General features: G+C 42.7%; 1 long non-coding RNA gene across 6 annotated transcripts in view; it reads left to right on the top strand.

Annotated features, from left to right (window-relative positions):
* Positions 1–22232, top strand: part of LOC134556235 (uncharacterized) — a 73291-nt gene that overhangs the window by 36320 nt on the left and 14739 nt on the right. For 3 of the 6 annotated variants that reach the window (XR_010081625.1, XR_010081624.1, XR_010081621.1), the window contains exons 4-8: positions 3191–3254; positions 9133–9281; positions 9487–9567; positions 14936–15139; positions 16133–16291. This is a non-coding gene — a long non-coding RNA (uncharacterized LOC134556235). Of the gene's footprint in view, positions 1–3190; positions 3255–9132; positions 9282–9486; positions 9568–14595; positions 14751–14935; positions 15140–16132; positions 16292–22232 lie in introns of all 6 variants that reach the window. The other 3 variants (XR_010081626.1, XR_010081623.1, XR_010081622.1) reach the window with 3 other exon arrangements.

Here is a 22232-nt window from a genome sequence, read left to right as displayed (position 1 = left end):
GAGTTGAAGAACTTTGCAGGGAGGACAGGAATGAGAGAAAGGGAAGAAGAAAGGAAGAAAGAAGTTTTCCTTGTTTGGGTGAAGGTGATGAGACTGGAGGAGCTGGTGAAGATGTGAGTGAGTGGGTCAGGCCTGAGCCATGCATGAGGGCAAGGGGGAGCTGACTTGGGTACAAAACAGGTTAATCAAGGACACATGGCAAGGAGGTGGGAAGGGGAGAGGGAGCTGAAGGCTGGGAAGGTAGAAGGTGAGCCCAGCATGACAGTGGGGGTGAGATGGCAGGCAGGCCTTTCCTTTTCCAGAGGCAGTTGCTTATGAATACCCATTATGTCTGTTTTTATCTCTCTACAAGGAAGCTTTCCAAAAGCATGAATAATACCTTATTAGGGAGAGGGTAAAGCCCCTCCTTTTTATCCTGCTTTAATCCATGCTTCCTCTGCTTTGGTGGCTGCCTTGTACATGGTGCTGTTAGAAGTGCAATTATCATTCTTCCTGGTTGGGCGGCATGAAGGGCGTCGCCTCTCACAGCATCTCCTGCAGGCTTATTACTCAAGAGAGAGGAGCTGTGCACCAGAAGCCAAATTAAACTGAGCAAAGAGGAGGCCATTTCCACTGCAGGGATGAAACAGATTGTTTTCTGAAGACCAGGTCGGGAGCTGGTCTAGGGGAGAATGAGCTGGATGCCTGTGATGTAGGGAATTTGTGCTATGGAGCTGAAAGGCAGAACAAGTGTGGTTCTTAGTGGCTTAGCCTGCCTCTCTCCCTTTTGTCCACTGCTGTACAGCTGTGAGTTGCTGACTATCCTCTGCTAGACAGTGGAGTATTGCCCTGCACAGACTTCAAGGCTAAAAGTTGTAAAATTCTGACCCTCGCCTCTGGTCTTCTTCAGGATCTTGACTGTTGCTTCTTAAAGAGCTCCCCAGACCTAGTTTAAAGATCCTAAGTAATGGAAAATGCAGTGCATCCTTGAAAGAACCACCTTGTCCCTTCCTTTTTTAAAAAGTATCACTTTTCTCATTATGAATTAATGGGGTTTTAGCTGTCTTTTCATTGCATCACCACTGTTTTCCCTCTGCTTTTTGGCAAGAGTGCCTTATACACCACTCAGTGGTCAGCTTTGAGGGGCAATCAGTGTCTCCATCTCTGTTTGCAGGATTCCAGATGTCTCTGAAGCTTTCTGAGCACCAGGCAGCAAACAGTTAAGGCAGCTGAGCCACAGGTCTCAGAACATTTTGCTAGGGAGCCAGGTGAGCAAAGTACAGATAAAGGCAGCACCTGCCTATGGGTTTGGAACAGCCTGGGGCCATGGATAGAATGTAAATACACTCTGAAAATCTTATTGTCTGACACTCTGCCAGCGTCTTCTGGGCTCTTGTCATGGAAAATATTTCAGCTGAGGTCATTCAGTCAGCAAAAAACCGAGGATTTAATACCCTCTGAGGTGCCAACTTGCTTCTTTCTTTGTGTCGATAAATAAACAAAGTAGGGTAGCATTTCATGTTGCCAGGATGATCTTTGTTTTATTAGGAAGGGCTTAAAGGTTGTTGATTTTTTTTCCCTTCTCTTTCCTCTTCTTTAAATGCAAAGACTCTATGTTTCTGCTCCCTTTCTCTGTTTGCTCCTCCTGGCTCATGAACACGCCCAGCCTTTAGAGTTAGAACTAATGTCTGCTTCTTGTAAATCTCTGCTGGCTGCCCCAGGCTGTGTTTTTAATTCCTTTATTCAGCTTTGAGATGAGTAGGAGAAAGGTGCAGCTTTTTGAGATGATGGAAGTTGCCATTTCCCTTCTTCAGTCAATTAAGCACTTTGCTTGTTTTCAGCTAATTCTCTAAAACTTTCCATTGATGCTAGCACTAAGGGGCGTGGGGGGAGCTGAGGGATCTGGAAGGGAGAAGAGGGAGGGCTGGTAACTGCATTATCTACTGGTAGGATGACTGATTTGCTGCCTGTGCCTCTGGGAGAGGGAAACAACCTGACTTCTGAGCTGTATTCAGAGCAGCTGAGCTTCTGGCCAGCCAAATTTATGGCTTTTGATTGTGTTTGTGCAGAGCCTGTCCTTTCTCAAGAGTGGCATGAGATGTGGTGATCCTGTCAGTGTGCTTGGGGAAACCATTGCTTTTTCTTCCAAATCTTTGCAATGGAAAATTCCTTCAAAGTTTGCACAGAGCTTCCCCGAATTATGTGTCTTGGAGACCCTTCCCCACACCCTTCAGCTCCAGACCCTTCCACCAGTGCCCATTTTGGGTAAGTCATGGGTATGCAGGCACTGCTGGGTGAGGAGGAACCATTTGTCTAGAGGTGTTCCCTACCTACTGAAAGCCTCCACCTTGTCTGTCTTTTGGCCAGCTGTCCCTCCCTGGCTCCTCTGGGCCCTCCTGACCAGCCTGCAATCCCCAAGCCCCTTGTGGGTGGTGAGTGCCTCCTACAGATGTTATGGAAGGCACTGCAGCATCCTGGCAAGTCCAGCAACGGCGTTCCCTTCCTTCCAGTGGGTTTCAGCAATGATGTGAGAGCAGAGGATGGGCTTTGCCTTCTGAAACATCAGCTCTTTCTGCTTTTGGGCAGGAAGGAATGAGATCAGTCCTTCCACATCAGCACTTTTCTTATCTTGTTGTTTTCTGCCCTAAGTCTGTCAGGGTCTGTGGCTCACCTGGTAATGAGTCTGCAAACCTTGGGGTTGGGAATCGTCTCACCTGATTTTAGTTATCTAAAACTTAGACATAAAGTTTAAGATTGTCATCTAGACTCCCTCTTTGCTCAGTGAGGAGTGATAAACAGCCCATGCCATTCACCTTACCCACTCTAGACATCTGCCTTGGGTTGGGATGATTCACACTTTGGAAGCCCTTGTGCTCCACAAACTGTCTGGGAGGCGTAGGGGAACATTCAGATCTGGACCCCTAACCCTCACAGGCCTCTTCATCTGAGAAATCCAGCACCTGCTTCTTTTTACCATTTACCATGGATATTGCCTATGTGCAAGGTAGAATTACACTGTCACTTGTTTTAAGGGGAGTGACCTGTGCCCATCTGACTGCTGAGGTGTCTTTGTGATGATTTTCATTTTGATGGAGATGGTGTTCTGTTTGTAGTGGCCCAGAGGAACAGAGGAGGTTTGTAAAGTGAGAAGATAATAACTACTTTGTCAAATGTTGTCATTCTGCTATCATTTTTTTTTTCAATCAATCAGGTGGATTTTAAGTCTACAGTTTCAGAGCTGATGAAAATATATGGAGGCCTGATTTCCACTAAAGGTAAAGATCCCAACTACTTTATATTTACCCTTATGCTAATCTGTGATGTGATTGCTTATCCCTGTGTATATCTTTGAAGGGGAAATACTGCAGGCGTTCCCCACCCTGCATGAGACGCAGACCTTAAAATACAAAGGGGAAAATAAAGCTTGGAGCAAACTGATCTTCTTGGGTTGCTGCTGGGAGCACAATGGTGGCAAATTGCTGTGGCAGGGGACCCTGCTCTTCAGCCAAAGACAGGAACTAGGCTGACAGGACAATAATAGTGTGTTGGCTGAACTGGCAAACACACATCCCCTTTGGACAGACTCAAAATGTTACACTGAGAAGCAGTTAATACACCGTTGTGTAAAGTTCCTAATGGACTGGAGCCAGAATGCTCCATTAACCACACACATATAAAATATTCATTGAGCTTGGGTTTTGTTGCCAAGCTGGAGGAAGGGGGAGAAGCTTTGTGTATGGAGATAACACTGTCAGTATTGAGTCTGGAGGGAGGAGTTGATGATGTGTTCTGAAATCTTTTATTCTTTTTAAGAAGAGAAGTACTTTTGATCCTTGGCAGGAGGCTAAGGGGTGCAAAGAGGATTAAATGCAATACTTGCCAGGTTTTACATTTCTTGTTTAATTGACCAAGGGTTGAAGGTACCTCCCGCCTCTGTGCCAAACTCCCTGATCTGTTCTGTACCATGTGCTTTCTGCAAATTAAGCACAGGGTCAGTCTTTAGAAAATAAAAATATTGCAAAAACCACAATTGTATTCCCCAGAAGATTGGCTTCTAAATAGAAGAAAACTTCCCTAAGCACAGGAAAGTGAGGACTGTGGTGATGGGAAGTATAAGCATCAAGGTTTCTCTCTGGAAAACACAAGTTCACCTGTTTTTGCGCTAGTTTTATGTGTGTGGTAAAAGAAGCTTTGTTTTCTGGGTGCTGAATGTAAAATTCAGAAAATTTAGAAGAGATTTGGTTGGGAAAATTGGCTTGACTTGCTGTTGGTGCTTGAATTATGAGACAATGAGACAAACAGTAAAATCGTGTTTCAGACTGAATGAGTAAACATGTGTGCAAAAGATACTGTCCATGTGAGCCCTCTCTCTCTTGCCAGAAGGCAGCTTTGTGTACCCACTTGAGGCAGACACATGCTGGCAGAACCACAGCCCTGCTGAGGAGGAACAGGCTGGGATAACTGGGAATACAAGGCCAGGAGGGAACATGGAGTGGTTTGCCTGTGCTCTGGGCCTTTGTATCTTGTGGTGTCTGGGCAGCCTTTGAGAGGGTGCTGGAGAGGAGCTGGTGACCTTCCTTGTGTATTGTGTCTGGTCATGGTTGTGTGAGCACCAAGAAATGCAAGGGAGAGGTCCAGGAGGCAAAACATAACATTTTGATACGAGAGGATGATAAAGAGCAGGAGAGGAGCTCCATTACAGCATTCAAGAAATGTTCCAGACAATGAGAGACCCACTGTGTATCTAAGGAAATGGTGTGGGAAGAAACAGAAGAGACATCTCAGAAACAGGAGAGAAGCTCAGAAATGGAAGGGGGGATGATGTCTTCTGAAATGGGGCCAGCCAGGCTGGTGGCACTATGGATGAAAACAAACACTGGGACAGTCTTCCAAATTCTTTGAGATGAGGTCCTGGAGAAGAACACATTCGTCCTGATGGCAAATTTCCTCCTGTGCCTTCATGGCAGGACAGAATGGCCACAAATAATGTTCAGACAATCCAACAGTCTAAGCAAATGCCCGGTTAAACCAGGCACATGCAGACCAAGACCAAAAGTATCTGTGCTTTCCTGGAAATATTAAAGGCATATAAGATGAGGATGGGTGAATTTCACTGTACTAGCCTCAAAGAAATCATACTGAATGAAGCTGACCAGTACCAGCACTGCACTACCACGATACTCGTGATGTGGAAATAACAGGAATAGGTTTTGCCCTTGGAGAAGTGACTCACAGTCTGTTGGAAATCAGAGTCCAGTAAGATAAATCAATTGTCTGTATCATCATTTGCCACCCACTCTCTATGAACTGGATGTTGCCATGCCAAATCAAGAAAAACATTATAATAAACTTATCCTTTTAAACAGCTGACCATGGCAGTGAAAATATCTATGAAATACTTAAAAAAGATTAGAGGCAATGGAGAGTATACAAAAAAGTAGACTGGAGAAGATTTACACTAAGGATATAAGGGGCAAATTTTAATTTACCTTTCTAAACAGACCAGTAAAAAAGTAATTTTTGTCTAAGACCTTGTTTAAATTATAGCTGTTGCACTGACGAATGGCTTGGCAATAGTGACCATTCATGGTCAATTTCATTACTTTAGCAAGAATAATAACATTAAGAAAAACCCAAAGACCATGACTTTTTATTTCAAAAGCATTTTAATATCAAGAAATTTAATTTTAACAACATTGATTAGTAAGTAAATTAACTAAGAATGTAAGTACTATGCCTGTATACTGGAGAAAACATACCAGTTTCCAAAATTCACCTAACCCCCCCAAAAAGTTACTAGTTAAACAGTGGAGGAAGGGGACAATACAATGGTGTCCTCTAAAAAGTGGAAATCATGCCTAAGAAATCAGAGAGAAATATAGTTTTTTACAAGTTAAATGTAAACCCATTGCGACACAAACTAAAATGGCTCAAGGGGTGACTCACAAAACCCATAGAAAATTGTAACAAATTTCCTTCAGATACCACAGGAGCTGACAGTCTGGTGGGCTCAGCAAACACTCAAGGTGTGAAAGGAGCAGGGGAGATCAGCAAACCCACTGAGAGCAGACACTGCCTGCACAGCAAACAGCAAAGTCCTGCAAGGGCTGAGGCCAAGGAATGGTCCTGAATTGAATTGTTAACAGAAAAGCTTTTAAAACAGACATGAAAGAAATGAAATGAACAATAGCAAATCATCAGGACAAATGATATTCACTCAAATATTCTAATGGCTCTGATGTGAAACTTTTGGGTTCAGTCAGCTTCAGTTACCTTACCCAGCAGAGATAACTAATGAGGCACCAATCTTAAAAAGTGTTCCAGCAGGGATGAAAAAACCTGCAGGTGACCCAAGTCTGGCTTGTCTACCAGGAAAATTGAAAGGAAATTACAACAGATTTAGTGGCAGCATACCTAAATACGATGTATTTTGGATGTGCTAACATGACCTTTGTAAATTAAGGCATGCATTGCAAACCCTGGAGAACTTCAAAGGAATGAATAAGCATCTGGAAAAGCATGTGACACTTAATATGGTGTGCTTGGGGTATTGAATGGATTTTAAAAAAGTCTCAGCAAGGTATGAAGAAAAAGATAGCTGTAACTAGCCAATTTTCACACTAGAAAATGTTCATGTTCCTTTTAGTGATCCTTTGGGGGTGAGGAGGGGAGGGCAATCCTTGTAGAGTTTCTGGGGCAGGGGAAACCATGTTGTTCAATAGCCCTGCCTGAAAAAAGAATTAGGGAGAGCAGGAAAGTCATTCAGGCCAAAAAAATCATTATCACAGTGATAACTAAACCTTTTTGGTCCTTTTCTCAGGGATCTTGAGAGACTGAGCAATACAGTGGCAGGCAAAAGTTGATGTTAACATACATAAATAACAGGGGGGAAAATAATCCTGATAATTCTTGCCTCCAGGTTGCTACATTTTCTGTGGTTTCTGTACTCAGGAAAATGATTAATAAAGTCATAGCTGCTCATTTTTCTGAAATGTCAGACAAGTGCTAGAAGTCCTATAAATGTTAAAGAGAAATTTTTGGAGTGGTTTTTTTTTTTTGTTTTTGGTTTTTTTTTTTTTTTTTTTTAATAATTGACAGAAAAATAAAAAACTTGTGCCAGTGCAGTAGGTAGAGGAGAGAGACAGAGATATGGACCTTCCTGCAGTGTTCCTGCATGAAGGACTGCTCAATTTCAAAAAAAAAAAGTATTAGAAGTAGAAAGCATAGAAAAGAGCACTAAGAGTAGCTAGAAGTATGAAATATCTTTTTTTTTTTTTTTTTTTTTTTTTTTAATGGGGAAGTCTAAATAAAGTAATGCTTCTCACCCTTAAAAACTGAAGAAGCATTTGACTGAGATTCATAAAATCATGAGTGCTATGGAGGAGGTGAATGGGAACTGACTATTCCTTTCTCTTTGCAATCTAAGAACTAAGGGTGCTAAAGGAACTAGATGGATAGGGCATTGAATAAAAGGAGAACATTCATTATTTTATTGTGGAAGTGATGACAGATATTGGAAACTGCAAAATGAAATAAATTTAAGAGAAGGTAAGTCAAAATTCTGTAGGATCCATTCACCAGAGATTGCTAAACGCAAGGGCCTGTGTGGGCTTGGAGATTGCTTCAAGTCCTTAAATTGCAAATGGCCAGAAGCTGGGAGACTGTGACCATTCTGTGCATGGTTTGTGTCTTGTGTTTGCTTAGTATCTGCTTTTGGACAAGAGCTGCAGCTAAAGTGCTGGCCCAGATAAGGCTTGGCTTTACCTGCACCACCATGTTTATATCCCTATTCTATTAAGGTTAAGCTTGCCTAACTCCAAAATTTGTTTCCTGCTTTGTGTTGTTCCGCAGTTCACTTGGAAATATTCCTTTTCCTTTCTGTAGGTTTGTGTGAGCTTTTGGCCCAACTGCTGATACTCAGCTTTTCCTGCTTGATGTACAAGTTTCTGCATCCTGACCCTGTGGATCCCTTTTTATATTTGGAGATCAGCACTGTGTGTTTTCTTTAAAAAAATCACAATATTTCAGCCAGATTCACAAAATCAATGTATTTTAAGCCCTTAGTTAATAATGCATGTAAACAGAGGACTAACTTTAAGCATATGCTTAAGTTCTGTGCATCTCAACCACATGCTTAAGTGCTTTGCCAGATAAAAATAGAAGCATGATTTAACAGTAAGCCTGACTTTCCATTGTACTATTTTAGTTTTATGCTGATTTAACTCCAGCTAATTCAGCCAGGATACAGGACTTGGTTTGGAGAAGACAGCTTTGGTCTGAAAACAAGTTATTCCAAACCCTAGAGCTGGAAGAAGTTCTCTAGGACCAAAGATTTACAAGAAAGGGTGTGAGGGCAGAGTGTTAGGCTGCTGCTTCTGGATTCATGGTATGAATTTGAGTTTCATGCTGGAATTGCACAACACCCAGATACAAGTGGGTGTCTGGCCATGCTGACTAAGTTAAAAACATCCAGATGTGAATGTTTTGGCTATGGAAACTTTTGTGCTTTAAATGTGCTAGCCCAGTTTTCTTGGGAGAATATTTGGACTTGTCCCTCTGCTAAGATTTCTTTTTCAGCACCATTTAAAATGTTGAGTAATGCAGGGATTTGTACACAACAAAACATAACATAACCTATAACATAACATATAGATATGCCCCTTGAAAGCTAACCACAGGCTATTTCAACAAGATTTGCCTAAAATATGAACAAATATTAGGAGAGAAAAGGTACTGCTCCTATTTTGAATGGAACTGAAAAATCAAGGAGCCTCAGCAGTGCTTGAGAGAGGAATAGCAGAATATTGTAAATATTATGCTAGAAGGATGAGAAGCTGCACCCACCCAGGTTTGATAGCAGTCCAAAGGCATGGAAATGAGTCAGGAGACTGGATTCTTTTATTTCTAATGTTGCAAGCTCCTAAATCAAAGAATCAGCAGCCTGATTTTGTTTGTATTACAGTTACCCAGCAGTTTGAAAAGGAGACATCAGACTCTTCATAAAATAATCTAGATTTATACTGATTGCTTTCAGCTCTGTGTGAATAGCTGTCCTGGAATTTGGAATATTACTAACTTGAAATTGTTGAGAAGTCTTAGTTATGAGCTATGTTATTGAATGTACTTTTTTGTTCTGATTTGATTATTTAATAGGGGAGAGGAGAAGGCATGAGAAATCCCTTGAATCATTTGAAGGAAAGATTGGTCCTGCTCCACTGAAACCCTTGGTCTGCATATGCCCCCTTGGAGACCTTTAGTGAACATCAAAGAATGGCAGTAGAATTTTCATTGTGCTCTGTCAGGTAAGGGAAAGGAGGGATCAGGACAACTGGTGGAAACCCATAAGTATCTAAAGGATGATGTAGAGAGCATAGAGTAATATTAATAATGCTTTGTAAGTGGCTGGGGCTTTTTAATTTTTTTTGTCTCTAATATAGTCCACAAAGGTTACTGATGACTAAATTTTTTGTGTTCCTCTAGACTAAAAATATAAATGTGTTCTTACAGAAAAACTAAAGGAATTTCTATATCTCTGAGTTTCGTGAGCAGCTTACCTCCTCACATTTGTACTGAAGTCTTTCATGACTGGTAAGATTAATTTCCTTTTCTGGCTGGGCAAATGCAAACTAATACTAGATTGTGTAGGCAGCTGTGGATTGATATGAATGAATCATCAAAACTCATCAATATCTGCAGATATTTTTTTGACAGCAGTTGAAAAAAGCAGGGCAGGAGCAGTGGGGTGCTGGAAATTTTTTTTTTGTCAGCACATATGGGAAAGGAAGTACAATTCCCTTGAGTCTAGAGGTAGGAAGAGTCACCTGCATGGAGATGTGTGGCAGCTCTTTCTTTCCATCTCAGCAGAGGAATGCTGAAATAGTGTCTTTCACTTTGATGATAAAGCCAGACTAGTTTTGAAATGAGTGTCTCCTGTCTCCTGCAAATATGATTGCAGCAGATGTTTTCATTGCTCCCCAGTCTCAATCAGAAATATTAATTCTTCTTAAAACACTGAAGGAAAATATTATGAAAAAGCAGTGCAGGCTTTGTGTGCCGGTGTGAAATAGGAAATTTTATACCATGGATAAAAGCAGAAGTGTAAGGCTTGCCTTAAATGGGTACCTTATCTGGAGAAATTACATAAACTTCTGTGCTTATCTTGCAGTTCTGTGCACAAATAGGTATGTGTGCCCTGTCTGAGCAGAGCAGAGACCAGCCTGGGTCACAGAAATAGAGCAGGTCTTGTTCCCTGGAACCCCACGTTGGGTTTTAGGAACGTGGAGCTCCATTCCTCATTTTGTTATGGAGTTTTTCCATGTCTTTCTGCCAGTTCTGCCAGTTTATGGGTAGGTACTAATGCATAGCACTATAGGCTAAAATATTTGCCCATCTAAAAATATATAGGGAGTTGTGCTCTCCCACTCTTGCAGAGAAGCAGTGCAAGGATTCCTGAGTGCAGTTATGGCACCACTCTGGTTTTGGGATTGGAATCTCCCTTGTAGAAAAGTGTTCTCCTGGAAACAGCAAACAAAGAGTGAATTGTCCCCTCCTGCTGCAGCCTATCCCCAAGTCCTGGTGCAAGGAACTGCATTTCATGTGGACAGTTACATCTCCCTAAACATTTACAAGCATATGCATGTGTTCTCTCTGTTTTTTTTTTTTTACTTGAGCATTAAACACAAATCCCCTTCAGGTGTGAAACCTCCATATCCTCATGTCTGGTTTGCTGTGTACCCTCACTAGGAGCAATATGGGTGCACAGATAATGACTTCTTTGGAGTCATTATTGTATCTGTCTAGCTCCAATTCACTTTCCCTTTCCCTTGCACTGAATTGCTTGCTAATGCCAATATAACCTCTTCTTCCCTCCCTCTCCATCCTCAATGTAAATTGACTTGCTGCAACCTGCTACTCTCCAGAAATTACAAAGCCTAGGAAGATAATTTGTTGCTGGTGCTGATAGCATCTGTTTATTCTGCTGCAGCAGTCAGGCTGCACACGGGAGAAAATGACCTTCAGTAGAGTCACAAACTGAATTCAGCATCTCCCCAGCAGCTGCCTGGAAAAAATATGAATTCCCTGTTTTCAGCAGCCAAACCAGTGCAGAGTGGGGCTGCCACCAGGGAGGCAGAAGGCAACCTAGAGTTTTTCATAGAGTAAGAAAATACTGGAATACTCACAGTAGATTTGTGGCCAAAAAAAATGCTGTGCACCAGATCTTTTTTAGGATGCTTGGATTCCTTGTTTTCATAAGTGTGAAAACTGCTTCTGCTTCTTTGCACACCAATGCCCAATTAGACTTCAATGCTGGTGCCTCAAGGAAGGTCTGATTAGGACACTCTTGCCTGGAAAATCAGATAAATAAAGAAGATAATAGAGTTTAAACTAAATAATCCATAGGAGTTCAATTGGCTGACTGGTTGTGGTAAAATTGATAATAGTGGCACAAAAAGAACCTTCTTTGTATCTTATGAATAAACAGAAGATGAATGTTTTCTCTGGATAATGGAATAATTTTCACTTCATTGGTACTTGTAAGTATATTAATCAGGTTTTAAAGTTACATATGCAAATCTCGCTGGGTTTTTCTAACTCCCAATCCTAGAGGTAGAAAGCCAAAGAGCTCCCTAGGTCTTTATTTTGATTTCTGATAAGAAACACTAGGGAAGTTCCAGAGGCTAAAGAAATCTAAATTTAGATCAATATTTTAAATAGATTGCTACGATCATTAATAATTAACATTAATATTAATTCAAGGATATTCAAGGATACGCAAGGAATATGTAAGGAATAACACACTAAAGCAATGTATCACATGAAGAGACATCTAGTACTGTTTTCTGGAAATTAATTAGGGTCAGCTTCAGTTGGATTTAAAAAAAAATCTATCTGATTGATTGTTACACTAATGTTGATGGAAGAACTTTCTGTATGCCTTAAATTTGCTCCCATAGATATTTTTTCATGAACTCATAGGGTATAGTACCAAATAAGAAATAGCAGATGGATTCCAGCTGTTTCAGTTACAAATTTCAAAGTGGGATTTGTAAAGAGGTTTAAAGTATAAATACATCAAATAGTTGTGTTCCTAGTGCGATTCCATTTGTTGCACTGAGTTGCTTAATGGTGTGGCAGTGACTGCCAGAAGGGGAGAACTCCATTCTGCTGGTGTTAGCAGATGACAGAAGGACCCGTTTATTATGGTCCTTTTGTAGAATGGAAATAGCAAATAATTTCTCTTTTCAGGATCCTACAGGTAAAGGAAATTAAAAATCTGAGATCTATGTACCAGATGGAATAGACTGGGCTGAGAAACTGCAACCTGGCAAATGTCTGAGGGCCTGAGTGCATAATTGGCTGAGTGTCATCTCTCACTCCAGTGCCATGGCCAAAGGGTCTAAAGCAATCCTTGGAGCCTTTCTAATGCCTGCTTGATATTCCCTGTCTCTATACTCAGGGATTGCTTTACTGCTGTGTTTGGCATTGGTGCAGCTGCTTTGGGAACATTCCATCCAGCTGTGGTACCCACAATTAAAGAAGGATGTTGAAAACCTGGCAATCTTTCAGAGGGAGCCACAAGAATGACTGGAGGATTGGCAAACGCCTTTCAGTGCAGTCCATCCCCTCAGCTTACCAAACAACAAGTCAAGAGAAGTCTGGTTTTCAAGTATGCTATATAAGGATGAGAAATTCAGAAACAGAAGCTCCTTTGGGCAATAGTGTAATAAGAATTAGTAGTTAGAAGCTGGACGAGTTCATACTGCATATAAATCTTCAACATTTAACAGCTGAAACCATTCTTGGAGCAAAAACCACGGCTATGATTTATTCTATTCCATCATTTGCAGCAGAGATTGGATGCTTTTCCCATCAGCTACACTCAGGTCCATGCAGGATATTCATTCAGAGCAGCCTTGTTTCTGGCATCCTTTCAGAAGTCAAACCTAGCTGACCATGGCTGCCCTCTGGCTCTGTTAATTTACAGATCAGAGTTCTCACTCCAAACTGTTTGTGATCTAGAGATACAATATCATTCAGCATACTAATTCAGCTGGTGCTAAACCCCATTCTTCAGTTTCACTGTAGGATTGGATAGAAAAAGCAAGAATTTGTGGAAGAATTTGTATGTGAGATTTTGTTTGACCATGTGGAAAGCTTGGGGACTAAGGTTAATTTTAAAACCATTTCTCCATGTTTACAGTCCCCATATCAGCACACAGCCCTTGGCAGGGAGCAGGGCAGGAGGTCTTGAACGAACAGTTAGAGTCAGGCTCCTCTCCTCCAAGGCTTGAAGTCGTGGTCTGGCAGAAGGATCACCAACATCTGTGAAATGGACACAGGAGAGCAGGGAAGAGAAGAACCATCTCTCTGGTGCCAGGTCTTACCCCTGATGTTCCCTGTAACAGAGCCTGACCTTGCAATTTGACTACCAGTCAGTCTGTGTGGTGCCCTGTGGCCTTGGCTGTTCCTCTCTGAGGAGAGAGTTCCTCTGGGGCACTAAAAAAAAAAAGCACATTGGCTATGGCACAGTGAGAAATTCTGCCTTTCTGCTGCCCACACTGTGCACGCCCTGTGAGAAAGAAGCCTCTGAAATCTTCTCCAGCCCTTAAAAACAGAAGTGGGCATGGCACATCTCAGTGTTCATTGAATTGGTATTGAATTCTAATATCCTTTGATCAAACCTCAAGTTTGGAGGATGTCTGAGCCTTGAATTTGGGTTATTGACATTTTAGAAATACTACTTTCTGGTCTGTCTATCTAAAACCACTCAAAACTTTTCAAATAAAACCAGATCTGTGGTTTTCTCCACTTCCCTACTGGGCTGCTTGGATTTCTGAGCTCAGAGTTTAACAAATAGAGGGCACTTTGCTTCCTCCTACAAAAGAGTATTATGACCAGAATGATGTGAGGCAATTTTGCTGAAGCCTTGATGTGAAATGTTTTCTTTCAAGGGAGGTTTTTTTGCTTACTTTCATGTCTATATATAGCTTTCTCCAGGAGCACTTTTGTAAGACCCAGACTCTGCTATGATTGAAGTTGTTCTGTACTCCTAGTTTTCCCTATTTTTACTGGAGAAACTTCCCTTTTTCTATCCCTACCCAGACTGCAGAAGAGAGCCCAGCACAAGCACCCACAGCTGGTTATGGTCTGTCCTGGGCTCTCCATGCTGGCCCTACACAGGGCCCTTGGCTTTCTCTGGGCATCAGAGCAGGTGTGTTTATTCAATTGCTTGTGTAAAGCTGAGCTTTTGAAATCCCATCCCCCAGGAACTCTAAAGGATACCTCTTGTTCATTTTTTCTCTGTAAGCTCCTTATCAATGTGGTAGATGGAGATGTAGTTCCCTGTTTCATCTGAAGGTTTTTGGTATCATGACTGTAAAGTGATACAAATATTTTAGTTATCAGCAGTTGATAGGCATTCAAGATGGGTTGTGGGATGATTACGTTTGATACCTTTGTGGAGCAGTGGTAGAAATACCATTAATAATATATTTTAAAATATATTCTGTTTTATAAAGAAGTGGCTTTGGTTTGGATTAGTTGGAAACTTCTGGAACAACCTAATAATAAAACTAGAAAGAAATTTTCCCTTTTGAAATATACTGTCAATATCAGGTTTCCTTAGTGAAGAAAAGATTGCTGTTGAAATTAACTCTGTGAAGATCCAGTCAAAGCAAAAAGAACACTGAAATTGTGTTGATTCTTACAAGACAAACATTCTTTCTGGAGCTATTCTGGAAGGACATTTCACCTGGAACAATAAAATCCAGGTGAGGAAGAATTAAAAAAAATAGTTTTTTGGATGTCACAAGTTTTGTTTTTTTGTAAAATAAATATATTTTATAATTAGACTGATGAAAGCCCTCTTTGTATAAGGGTCAGAATAAAATGATAAATTAATTTGTGATTTCCAGTTTTTCAAAAATCAATGCCTTTCATATTTGTATTTCTCTAGGTTTTCAGAAAAACAGATTAATGACTGTGTGTGTTCTCTGGGATAATGTGTCTATCAGGAACTCTATATTCCCCCTTCAAAGATGCCCTGCGTGGGTAAACGTTACCTCTTCACCCAAAAAACTCTAATTTCATGTCAGCCTTCCAGCTCTGAGCTGTTCCATTTGTGTGCAGAGAGAAAGGGTGAATCACTGCCTTAATTAAGGTCAGTATGTGATACCTTTGTTATTCTTCCAGCTATTCTCGGCTGGTGAATAAAGAGTTAAAAATAGGACATAGAGTGTCCTCTTCTGTGGTCTTTACTGCTAGCCCAGCATGTTTATAGAACCTTTCTCAGTGATAATGTGTTTTGATTAATATTCACATTTCCATCCAGGTTTTTCTTTAAAGGCCTAGGTTGATTGCAGACCACAAGATCAATTGAATTGTATTTTCCAGTCCATCACTGGCAATCGGTCACACTGGAACTTTGTTCAGCCCCACTCTGAGTTGATTGATCTTCATATTTTTAGTGCCCCTTGACAGGTTTATTTTTGTTTAAAGCACACCAGTAGAAATATCTCAAATCAAATCCATTTCTGGGACTTCAGCTAGAACAGTAGTTGAAAGTCAGGGCCAGGAACTTAAAAAGGAGGGGAGAGAGGAGAGAAGGACGTGGGTTCTACACCAGTGCAGCATTTTCTCCCAAAAACTTGTATGAGCTTCATTGCAGGCCCCAAGGGAAGGAATTTTCTGCTTGGCCTACAGAAGGGAGTGTTGGTGTGTTGGGAGAGGCAGGGTGAGAAACAGCTATGTTGTTCTTAGAAAAGCTTCACTGGCAAACAAGCACAGTAATTTCTCAAAAGAAAAAAAAGTCTTCCCCAAGAAGGAGAACTTTGCTGACAAGGTGTTAAGAGATGAAAGATGTGCTTTTATTTCATTCTGTTCTCTAAAGGGATTTAGAATTTTGCTGTGTAGCTCTTTCATACCAAGCTAACTTTCAAAGTAAATCCAGTTTCTCTGCCAACACACTTTTTAAAGGTGCAACACAGCTCTGTTTTCAGAACTTCATTTTGTTTGAAATTTGTTGGGTTTTTTCCGGCCTAAAGTGAGAGTGAGTGCTTTGGGTTCTGTAAAAATAGTGGTAACATGGTTGAAACTGCAGAAGTCAACCACGGGCAGATGTTTCTAACATCAGGTTGTGTGTGATTTCCTCCAGGATCAGAACAGAGATCCCACAAAGGTTCCTTAGTGCTGCTTGGGGACCGATGTCTGCCCTCATCCCTGTGTTCCAGAGCCTCAGTCAGGGGGCAGTGCTGGGGACCACTCACTCTCCCTTCTGGTGCTCCAGCTGGATCACTGGCACCAGGTTTTTGAGGTATGTTATGGCAATGATAAACAGCAGTTACAAGATTGATGGAGTGCTTGGACTCAGCTTGTTGGTCTGGCCTTTCAGTAGGTCTGGAATGGGAACAGAAAATGGTTTTGACCCATTCAGAGTCTGTCCTGCAGGTATGAGTATCTCCTTCACTGAGTGGGTGAAAAGAGTGAAGGAAAAGGATGTCTCGTGTGTTCAACTTGTATCAGCACTGAAGCACTTGTAGCTGTTCCCCCGTCAAGGCACGCTAAGTAGGGACACCTCACAAGGCAATGTAAGGGCTGTATTTTATGACCTGAATGCAAAACCTGTATTAGTTTCAACCTGCTCCTGGTAACATGTGCCCAATGCTAAATTATCTCTTTCATGTGGTTTTTGTATTACATGCTAACCTCAGAGTGCTTTCATGTGCTCAACTTTCACGAGTTCAAGGGTTTTGCAGGAAGAGCAGCGAAATGTGTTTTTGTCAATCTCTTTAGTTTTTGGGCCAAGCTGGGTTTCCAATGGGCAACTGGAGCAGCTCTGAGTGCCTGGAGGAGCAGGAGTCAGCAGCCTGTGTGGTGCAGGCACGTGTGAGTGCATGTGCATGGAAGTGACTACAGAGGATCCCATTGGGGAAGAACTGTAACGGTGCAGAGCAAAGGCTGCAACAACCCAGTGACAAGCAGACAGGCATGGATGGGGAAGCAACCCTACAGAATCCTCATTTTCTTAAGCATACCTGTTTCTAGAGACGTAGACATGAGTGTATAAAGGATGGACCTCCCAATGGTTTGTGCCAAGCAATGCTGTGCCACAGGATGGACTGACAGCTTTAGGGCTGCTGGGCTCACTTCTTGCTGGCCTGTCTAAGCCTGAATTTTTAAGCTAGAACTAGTTTTAGATGCCTTGGGAAATATTTAGGATGAGTGGCTTCCACAGCTCGTTATTGAGATAGGGTTGGTACCAGCATGGCAATAGTCACGGGGACTTTGTGCTTGTCATGGTGTCATGTGAATTTCCTGCCTTTAAAGCCAAGCATCCACAGCCCCAAGTCTATGGGCCTTCCAGAGACTAGCCATGGAAAGGCTGAAGTGAGCAGTCCCTGGGGCTGTATTAATGCCTATGGAAAGGCTGAAGTGAGCAGTCCCTGGGGGCTGTATTAATGCCCATGGAAAGGCTGAAGTGAGCAGTCCCTGGGGCTGTATTAATGCCCATGGGGAGGCTGAAGTGAGCAGTCCCTGGGGCTGTATTAATGCCCATGGGGAGGCTGAAGTGAGCAGTCCCTGGGGGTTGCATTAATGCCCATGGAAAGGCTGAAGTGAGCAGTCCCTGGGGCTGTATTAATGCCTATGGAAAGGCTGAAGTGAGCAGTCCCTGGGGCTGTATTAATGCCTATGGAAAGGCTGAAGTGAGCAGTCCCTGGGGCTGTATTAATGCCCACGGGGAGGCTGAAGTGAGCAGTCCCTGGGCGCTGTATTAATGCCCATGTAGGCAGGAGCAGGGGGCAGCACTGTGGCAGGGCACTGCAGGGGTTACAGCCGGGCTCAGGGAAGGAACAGAGGCATGCCAGGGATGCTTCTCCCAGCCAAGGGCTGTCAGTGTGATAGATGCCATAGCATGGGCTGGCAGACAACACCTTCCTTAGGGGCTGTCTCTTCTCCTCTGCACGGAAAAGCCCCAAACCTCGGCACTCACAGCACCTGCTTTGCTCCTCCGTGCCACGAGTCCTTGCTGGAGGAAGAGGGAGGAAGAGAGACAGCTCCTTCTGTGTCTTCCTGAGTGGGATGATCTCAGCATGAGTCACTTGCAGCAGGATGTGGACCCTGTTTCTTTGGAAGCAGCACCCAACTAGCAGCTGCACAGCTCAGCACGTCCCTGACACAGCTTCTGGAACAGGGCAGGGCACCTTCCAAACCAAAGCATTCAAGGGCAAGGCTTGAGCATGCTCTAATTTTGTGAATGGCTCTCACCCGAGAGCAGGATGTAATGACCAGAAAAGGGTGGGGATATTGTAGATCCATTTCCCTCGTTCTTGGTGTCCAGTTAGTGTCCTCAAACAGTTCAGTTCTGAGCCTACAGGGAAAACCACAGGAGCAGTGAGCTCTCTATTGCAGCTATTAGCTGTAACACAAAGGGGATATTGGTCCATTGATCACTTTGTGGTCTTGGGTCATGTCTCATTATGGTTTCTCATAGGCTGAGGATTATTCCTAAAATGTTCATTTGAGTCCCAGCCTTCTTGCTGTGGGAATCTGCCTTGCTCCTGCTTGAGTCTTCTTCTTCGTTCCTAATTTTAAATGTATCTCAGGAGATTATCAAATACCTCCTAGACCAACACCTTCCCTTCCTCACAGAGAGGTCACCCTCCCCTCAGGTCACTGGAAAACACCACCCCAAAGCCATTTGCTTGGGCTGAGTGACATGCTGGGCAGTTAATGAACCGGCACAGCTGTGTCCAAGCATCCCAGCAATGAACACAGGCTAAAATAGAAGCCACAAGCGGGAAACATGCAAACCCTTCCTGTGCCAGAGACAAAATCCAGGGAATGCTGGGCTGGATTGCTGGCTTTTCACGCCTCTCACTAAATAAATCCCAGTCTGCAGTCCACCCGTCCGCTCTGGCCGAGTTGGTGGCTCCTTAAAAACTTTATGGAGGCATTTCCATCGGGGCATCTTCCAGCAACAGCAGAATTCCTCATGTAACCCCTTCAAGGTAGAAACACCCAGTTAGGCTGGTTTTTGGAAAAGTTGATTTGCTACAGGCAAATGACCCGTCACAGAGTTTAAATGACCAGCTTGCCCAGTTTCTAACCCCACAAAGATTTTGTTACAGTCAATCCTTTCCTGATGGTCACTGCACCCTGTTCCAAGTAACTTCAATGATACATTTTAAGTCTATTTAAAAGAAAGGGTGGAGTACTTGTTCCTCCTATTCCAGCAAGGAAACAAATCCACGCCAGTCAAAAGGTTTCAAGTAATATTGGATGATACTTGATATGTGAAGATATTTGGGTTGTTTAACAATCCAAATGTGGTGAGTGGAAGAAAGTTGTCTAGCTTTTAATCAACATTTTTGCAATACTGGATGCAGAAGTTGGAGCAGTAGTTATTATGTAGCCAGTTCTCATAATTTCATTCTGAATTTTGAACTGTGCTGCTATTAAAAAACAAACAAACAAACAACAACAAAAAAACCCCAAAAACTGTTGATATCTAAGTTGAGTTCTCATTTAAAAAAACCCAACCAGTCCATAATGTGTTTCTAGCCCTTACACTTATGCAGAATATGACCCATGTACACCCCAAAGTAAAATAAAAATACCTCACCAAATCTTACAGTTTCTGAGTCAAGCCCTGTACACTCATATTCCACTTTGCATTTAACTTTTTGTGGTGTGGGCATTTCTGCAGTTATAAGTCATGGGCTGCCCTGAAGCAGTGATTTGATCTCTTTTGCCTGAGCTTGCCCCACGAAAGCTTATCAGTAATAAATATTATCCCAGGTGACTGTGGTGTAAGTAATAGCATTCCTTGCCCAAAGATCAGCCCCCAAAAATCACTCTCTGTTCATGTTTGGAAAGAGCTGTTGGGGAGAAAGGTGCAAATGACTGTTGCCTCTGCTCGTGATGTTGATACAGATCACCTGGACACCAAGAACAGGACAGACCCAGCAGGACCCAAACAATCTCTAGCTCCTGATGTCTGCCCTGTCGTTGTGGTGAAGCCAGTGTCTGAAGCTGTGCTCAAACCACCCTCTCCTCCCTTTTCTGTAAGGAAGCACATGGTGCCTTCCTCTCTTTTGGCGTGGCAGCCCAGGCCAGCTGTGCACAGATGTGCACCTTCCCAGTAGCAGCAGGGCCAAGCTCACTCTAAGCAAGGACTGATGCCTTGGCCAGCAGCCAGCAATAGGGAGAGATATGCAGGGCATCAGAGCCTGCATTTAAGGCCTCCATGGCTTGAATCCCTGCTTTTACCATAACCACCACTCCAGCATTGTCCTGGAGAGGCTTCCATGCAGTACTGTGGGATAAGCCCAGGCACTCCCTCCTTCACTGCCCACGGGAGCTGAGTGTCACTGGTGATCCTATGAGGAAAAAATGAGTCTCCTTTTTTAGTACTACTCCTTTTTTTCCTTCTTTTGTTTGCAAATACAAGTGGTAGAGGGGTGGGAGGATTTGGAAACACAGTGCTTCATCTGTATTTTTAATTAAGCACTTTGCATTTTGGGCTTTGCTGTAAAATATGATAGATTTCTTCAATAATAATGACACTGGGGAAAACCAGCTTCATCTGAGTTGCATAAGACTTGCTTTATCCAGGCATGTGGTTTTATAAGAGCTTAAATGTGATTATCTAGGAAAGACCACAAGCTTTTGTTTAGTGATAAGAAGGGTCAAAAAAAATTAAAGGAAACACAAGCCATAAACCCCTCTCTGAAGACTGTTTTGTTCCACCACAGTACACTAGTGATTCTCCCTGGAATCAGCCTGTGGTTCCTTTATCTTGTGGTGGGGAGATAGACAGTCCCTGGGGAAAGCAGTAAACTCCCTGAGCCTTTGAGTCAAGGAATGGAAAACATAGACTGTGATTTTCTGAGTCCCTGTCCCTAATCCATCCTTAAATGTTCCCAGAGTTCTGTGCAGTTTGAATTCCCTTAATTATGTGATGGATTTACAGTTTAACATTTCAGATATAATTACCTTTTATCGAAAACAAAGGAGACACGTGCCAGTCTGAAATAGTAAAGACATAGCCCCGAGGAAAGGGATTAGTTCATCTTGTCTTTTCCCCTCACACATGCACATGCAGATATTTCTGCACAAGTCCCTCTATACCTACCTGTTAGTGCATTCCTTGTGCCTTGGCTTCCAGGGCTGCTCTTTCTTCATGTGTCTGGGAAGTGCTTGAAAAGTCCTTCATTGATTAAGTTCATGGTCATCATGATAGCCTCAGGTACCAACAGCTATTTCAACTTTGATATATGTGGCAAGACTATAACAAGCTGTTTGACAGTGCTTCCCAAAGTTTGGACCACTGGAAACCTACTGGGTATCAGGCAAGAGCACCAGGGTGCTCATTGAAATCACTGTACCTGGTTCATGGAGTGTAAAGGTCTTCACATGAATGCTGGCTGGGTGAGGCATTAAATCTCATTTGTTAAATCCTCTCTTTGGAGTCCTTTTTGCATTTAGGACAGGCAGTGTGTCCGCAGGATCTTCCATACCTTGCTTATTCTCTCACTGGAAATATCTTGAGTTACTCTTGGGACCTGGCTGTGGAAGCAATTGATTGCAAATGGACACAGGGCTGGACTCCAAATTTGGTTTGCATTTAGACATTTTTATGAAAACTATTCACTTACTACTATCCAGTCAAACCATTTGAGTCCATTCCCAAACATAAACGTGATTTCTAATGCTCTTTGCTACAGGTGGACATCACTAAGATTGGACCACAAGTAGTGAAAATTAATTTAAGGAAAACAAAATTAAAAGGTACCTTTAAAGGTAAGCAGTGCTGGTACAACTGAGAGAATCTGAGACAAGGGGCAGTGAGGTGTGTGTGTGTATGTAGACACATAGCTTTGGAGAATGACACTGAGGAATTATCTCCATTACAGCAGGGTGGTGCCATTTTTCATATCAACCTCATTCATCTCCCTGTCCTATGCCAGGAATAAAAGGCTGTGATGATCAGTGACACAGAAACAGCTACCTGATGGTCCTGTTGTGTACACATTGGGGCTGTTGCCCTGGAGACCACATGGCAGCAAGGGCAGTGTTCCTGTTCTCATCCAGATGCTGGGAGTTTTATAAGGCTTGGAGAAGCCTGTCCATCAGGGAGGTTAATCGGGGCATTCATCAGCACTGGCCCTCCTTGCCATGTGGCTCCTTGCTGCCCCTGCAGAGCTCCTGGAGGGGAACGACAGTTACCAAAATACCCGAGGAGCAGAGGAGAG

The sequence above is a fragment of the Prinia subflava genome, chromosome 11 (genome assembly GCF_021018805.1).
Source record: "Prinia subflava isolate CZ2003 ecotype Zambia chromosome 11, Cam_Psub_1.2, whole genome shotgun sequence".
Taxonomy (NCBI): domain Eukaryota; kingdom Metazoa; phylum Chordata; class Aves; order Passeriformes; family Cisticolidae; genus Prinia; species Prinia subflava.
Note: the sequence above shows the minus strand (reverse complement) of the source record. Positions and strands in the feature narration are given on the sequence as shown.